The 6,167-nt window shown below is 39.0% G+C and overlaps 1 non-coding gene across 1 annotated transcript; it reads right to left on the bottom strand.

Annotated features, from left to right (window-relative positions):
• Positions 1-5,729: 5,729 nt before the first annotated feature.
• On the bottom strand, positions 5,730-5,790 carry LOC129556037 (U7 small nuclear RNA). Its single transcript, XR_008685878.1, has one exon. It is a non-coding gene; the product is annotated as a U7 small nuclear RNA (small nuclear RNA).
• Positions 5,791-6,167: the final 377 nt, after the last annotated feature.

The following is a 6,167-nucleotide window of genomic DNA, read 5'->3' as shown; positions in this document are numbered from 1 at the left end:
GCAGGAGACAGAACGGGGAAGGATGAAAACATCCAGGAATAAAATTAATTAGGCCAAATCCATTTTGAAGGAGAAAAATTGGGAGGACTCACGTTACCTGACTTCAAGATTTACTTGAAAGCTGCAGGAATCAAGACAGCCCAACCGATTTTGACAAAGGTACAGAAGCAATTCAACGGGGGAAGGATAGTCTTTTTCAACAAATCATGTTAGTGCAGTTGACAAAGAAAAGGTACTTTGACCTAAACAATATACAAATTTGAAAATGTATCATGATGTTAGGTGTAAGATGTAAAACTGTAAAACCTTTAGGGAAAAAAAAATTGTAGAAAAATCTTTAGGATCTTGGGCTAGGCAACAAGCTCTTGGCTTTCATCCCAAAAGCACAGTCCTAAAATGAAAAAGTTGATATACTGGACTTTATCAGAAGGAAAAACTTCAGCTCTGCAAACAATTTAAGAGTGAGATGTTATTGACAGAAATCACTTGTAAACCATTTATCGTGATGAATCTGGAATATATAAAGTCAAGAGGAAAAAAATAATACAATTAAAAAATGAGCAGAAGACATGAATAGACATAGCACTGAAGAGGGAATGTGGATGGCAAAGAAGCATAGGAGAAAATGTTGAATCCTGTTATTAATCAGGGGATGCAAATTAAAACCACAAGGAATTATGACTATGTACTTATCAGAATGGCTAAAGAAAATAATAATGAAAATGGGGACTTCCTGGCAGTTCAGTGGTTGAGACTCTGCCTTTCAGTGCTGGGGGCATGGGTTTAATCCCTAGTTGGGGAACTAAGATCCCACATGCCTCAGGGTGTGGCCAAATTTTTTTAAAAACAGTGAAAACAGCAGATGCTGTTGAGCATACAAATTGGAGATCTCATACCTTGCTGAATGGAATGTAAAATGGTAAGCCACTCTGAAAAAAAAGGGTTTGGAAACTTCTAATAAAGTTAAACATGAAAGTGAAAGCATTAGCTTCTCAGTCATGTCTGACTCTTTGGACCCCATGGACTGTAACCTGCCAGGCTCCTCTGTCCAGAGGAATTCTCCAGGCAGGAATACTGGAGTGGGTTGCCATTCCCTTCTCCAGGGGATTTTCCTGACCCAGGGATCAAAGGTTAAACATACGTGTACTGTATTACCCAGCAATTGTTTTTCTGGACATTTATCCCAAAGAAATGAAAGCCTATTTTGGCACAAAAACTTCTATACAGATGTTATTCGGACTTTCATTCATAATAGCCCCAAATGAAACAACCCAGATGTCCTGCAGGTGAGTGTGCAGTTAAACCAACCATGCACACCATGGGATACAACTCTGCAATGTAAAGAAACAGAATATTGACATACACAACTTGGATGGACTTCAAGTGTATTATGATGAATGAAAAAAGTAAGTCTCAACAGGTTACCTACTGTATGACTGCAATTGTATAACATTCAAAATTCTTGAAAAAAATTATAGAAATGAAGAACAGATGAATGGTTGCCAGGGATAGGGACTGGAGTGGGTATGAGATATGGGTGATTATAAAGGGTAACAACACAAGCAGTTTACTTGTGCTGATGGAACAGTTCTATTTCTTGATTGTGGTGTTTATTACATGAATGTGTATCTGTGCTAAAACTATATCAGTTCAATTCAGTCACACAGTCGTGTCCGACTCTTTGCGACCCCATGAATCACAGCACGCCAGGCCTCCCTGTCCATCACCAACTCCCGGAGTTCACCCAAACTCATGTCCACAGAGTCGGTGATGCCATCCAGCCATCTCATTCTCTGTCATCCCCTTCTCCTCCCGCCCCTAATCCTTCCCAGAATCAGAGTCTTTTCCAGTGAGTCAACTCGTCGCATGAGGTAGCCAAAGTATTGGAGTTTCAGCTTTAGCATCAGTCCTTCCAATGAACCGCTAGGATTGATCTCCTTTAGAATGGACTGGTTGGATCTCCTTGCAGTCCAAGGGACTCTCAAGAGTCTTCTCCAGCACCACAGTTCAAAAGCATCAATTCTTTGGTGATCAGCTTTCTTCACAGTCCAACTCTCACATCCATACATGACCACTGGAAAAACCATAGCCTTGACTAGACAGACCTTTGTTGGCAAAGTAATGTCTCTGCTTTTTAATATACTATCTAGGTTGGTCATAAAACTATATAAAGCTACACAAAAAAAACCTCACAAATGAATGCATGTAAAATCTGGTGAAACCAAATAAGATCTGTAGTCTAGTCAGCAGTATTGTACCATTGTCAATATGTTGGTTTTGAAGTTGGACTATAGCAATATGTAAGGTCTTACCACTGGGGGAAACTGGGACTCCCTGTACTATTTTTGCACCTTCCTGTTAATCTTTAATTATTGCAAAATAAAGAGTTGTAAGTTTTAAATAAAAAAAATACTGACTGGCATTAGTTTTCTATTCATTTATTAAACTAATACACACTGATCAACTATAGCCAATTTCACTCATAAAAATCTCTACTGTCTTCCTCAGTAAATTTTAGAGCAAGTTTAGGTGAATGAATAAAAGCAACAGTTATCATTCTATTTTGAAATTGCTATAAATTAAAGATTTATTTTGTGTCTCTGTAAGATTCAACATCACCAGATGGCCAACATCAAAATCAGATTGATAACATTCTTTGCAGCCAAAGATGGAGAAGCTCTATACAGTCAGCAAAAACAAGACCGGGAGCTGACTGTGGCTCAGATCATGAACTCCTTATTGCTAAATTCAGACTAAAATTGAAGAAAGTAGGGAAAACCAGTAGATCATTCATGTATGACCTAAATCAAATCCATTATGATTATACAGTGGCAGTATACAGAAATAGATTTAAGGGACTAGATGTGATAGAGCGCCTGAAGAACTATGGATGGAGGTTTGTGACATTATATAGGAGACAGGGATCAAGATCATCCTTAAGGAAAAGAAATGCAAAAAAGCAAAATGGCTGTCGAGGAAGCCTTACAAATAGCTGTGAAAACAAGAGAAGTGAAAAGCAAAGGAGAAAAGGACAGATATGCCTATTTGAATGCAGAGTTCCAAAGAATAGCCAGGTGAGATAAGAAAGCCTTCCTCAGTGATCAGTGCAAAGAAATAGAGGAAAATGATAGAATGGGAAAGACTAGAGATCTCTTCAAGAAAATTAGAGATACCAAGAGAACATTTCATGCAGAGATGTGCTCAATGAAGCCCATCTTTATCGGTATGGACCTAAGAGAAGCAGAAGATATTAAGAAGAGGTGGCAAGAATACACAGAAGAACTGTACAAAAAAGATGTTCATGAACCAGATAATCACGATAGTGTGATCATTCACCTAGAGCCAGACATCCCGGAATGTGAAGTCAAGTGTGCCCTGGGAGGTATCACTACAAACAAAGCTAGTGGAAGTGATGAAATTCCAGTGGAGCTATTTCAAATCCTGAAAGATGATGCTGTGAAAGTGCTGCACTCAATATGCCAGCAAATTTGGAAAACTCAGCAGTGGCCACAGGACTGGAAAAGGTCAGCTTTCATTCAAATCCCAAAGAAAGGCAATGCCAAAGAATGCTCAAACTACCGCACAATTGCACTCATCTCACACGCCAGCAAAGTAATGCTCAAAATTCTCCAAGCCAGGCTTCAGCAATATGTGAACTGTGAAATTCCAGATGTTCAAGCTGGTTTTACAAAAGGCAGGGGAACCAGAGATCAAATTGCCAACATCCGCTGGATCATCAAAAAAGCAAGAGAGTTCAAAAAAAACATCTATTTCTGCTTTATTGACTATGTCAAAGCCTTTGACTGTGTGGATCACAATAAACAGTGGAAAATTCTGAAAGAGATGGGAATACCAGACCACCTGACTTGCCTCTTGACAAATTTGTATGCAGGTCAGGAAGCAACAGTTAGAACTGGACATGGAACAACAGACTAGTTCCAAATAGGAAAAGGAGTACGTCAAGGCTATATATTGTCATCTTGCTTATTTAACTTATATGCAGAGTACATCATGAAAACTGCTGGGCTGGAAGAAGTACAAGCTGGAATCAAGATTGCTGGGAAAAATATCAATCTCAGATATGTGGATGACACCACCCTTATGGCAGAAAGTGAAGAAGAACTAAAGAGTCTCTTGATGAAAGTGAAAGAGGAGAATGAAAAAGTTGGCTTAAAGCTCAACATTCAGAAAACTAAGATCATGGCATCCGGTCCCATCACTTCATGGGAAATAGATGGGAAAACAGTGGAAACAGTGGCTGACTTTATTTTTCTGGGCTCCAAAATCACTGAAGATTGTGACTGCAGCCATGAAATTAAAAGGGGTTTGCTCATTGGAAGAAAAGCTATGACCAACCTAGACAACATATTAAAAAGCAGAGACATTACTTTGCCAACAGAGGTCTATCTAGTCAAGGCTATTGTTTTTCCAGTAGTCCTGTGTGGATGTGAGAGTTGGACTATAAAGAAGGCTGAGTGCCAAAGAATTGATGCTTTTGAACTGTGGTGTTGGAGAAGATTCTTGAGAGTCCCTTGGACTGCAAGGAGATCCATCCAGTCCGTCCTAAAGGAGATCAGTCCTGAGTGTTCATTGGAAGGACTGATGTTAAAGCTGAAACTCCAATACTTTGGCCACCTGATGCGAAGAGCTGACTCATTTGAAAAGACCCTGATGCTGAGAAAGATTGAAGACAGGAGGAGAAGGGGACGACAAAGGATGAGATGGTTGGATGGTATCACCAACTCAATGGAGATGAGTTTGAGTAGACTCCGGGAGTTGGTGATGGACAGGAAGGCCTGGAATGCTGTGGTCCTTGGGGTTGCTGTGAGTCAGACATGACTGAGCAACTGAACTGAACTGAATTTATTATCCACATGTTTGTAGTCGTTTTTAGTTTTTATCTAGATGCCTGTTTAATCAACTATATGACTTTATCCATTATCTAGCTCGCAACCAATCATTGTGTAAGACTTGTAGGCATAGCCAGTGCTCCGCCACTTTGAAAACTATAAGGTCAGATTGGTCAACTCTGGTGGGTAAGATGCTGGAAATATCAGGATTTTCAGCAACACCAGCCAGCCATTTTGACTACCATGTCAATTGATTCAGATTGACTGAGAAGCAATTTTATGAACTCTGTGGGGAGTATGTGTTGCTATAACTGAAAACCACGGCTCCCAAGTGGCTTACTTTGGTCATTCAACCTTAATGAGAAAGCATAGGAATCATTGTGTTCACATTGTTACCATGGTGACCAATTCTGCTAAATAGAAATCCTGGAAAATGCCCATCATAAGGTTGTATGTTGTTTAAAAAGCATGAGTAGTAAAACATTTGTTTATATCATAGATTTGGTCTCACTGGGGGTTTAGTTATGTTCCTAATGTGTGGCCAGATGTTTTGTATCACTCTCCTCTTTTCAAAAAGTAAAAAGTCTGCTATACAGGCATTCTTGTTTATGAATATCAGCATATATGTTTCCACAGATTATTCTGAGCAGGGGTGGTTTCTGGTGGGTCTTCCCAGGTGGCTCAGTGGTAAAGAATGCACCTGCTAATCCAGGAGACCAGAAGACAATGGTTTGATCCCTGGGTCAGAAAGATCCCCTAGAGGAAATGGCAACCGATTCCAGTATTCTTCCCTGGAAATATCCCATAGACAGAAGAGCCTGGTGGGCTACAGTCCATGGGGGTGCAAAGAGTCAGACCCAATGAGCACGCATGCTAACTAATGGTTTCTGGTGAGGCCCAGAAAACCTGCTAAACAAATTCTAAAAGATCTATAACACTTCCACAGAGTATTTTAAATTAGTTTCATGTTGTATTTTGTGTTGAGGAGAAAAAAAAATCTCTGAAACATACCAACCAAATCTTTGAAAAATGATTACATATATAAAATCTATCATCTTAAAACATTTCTTTTATTTTTATTGAGACATAATTGATATATAAAAGTGTGTGAATTTAAGGTGTATGATATGTTGATTTGATACCTTTATATACTGCAATATGAATACCACCATAGCATTAACTAATATCTTTCTCATGTTGCATAGTTATTTCTTTTTTGTTGAGAGACCATTTAAGATCTAATCTCTTAAAACCATTGAGGTGTATAATACAATATTGTTTACTATAATGACTAGATTAGAGAGACCTCCAGAACTT

Source organism: Moschus berezovskii, chromosome 12 (assembly GCF_049115385.1).
Source record: "Moschus berezovskii isolate FMDL1 chromosome 12, NW_MosBer_1.0, whole genome shotgun sequence".
Classification (NCBI taxonomy): domain Eukaryota; kingdom Metazoa; phylum Chordata; class Mammalia; order Artiodactyla; family Moschidae; genus Moschus; species Moschus berezovskii.
The sequence above is the reverse complement of the archived record's forward strand: the minus strand, read 5'-3'. Positions and strand labels throughout refer to the sequence as shown.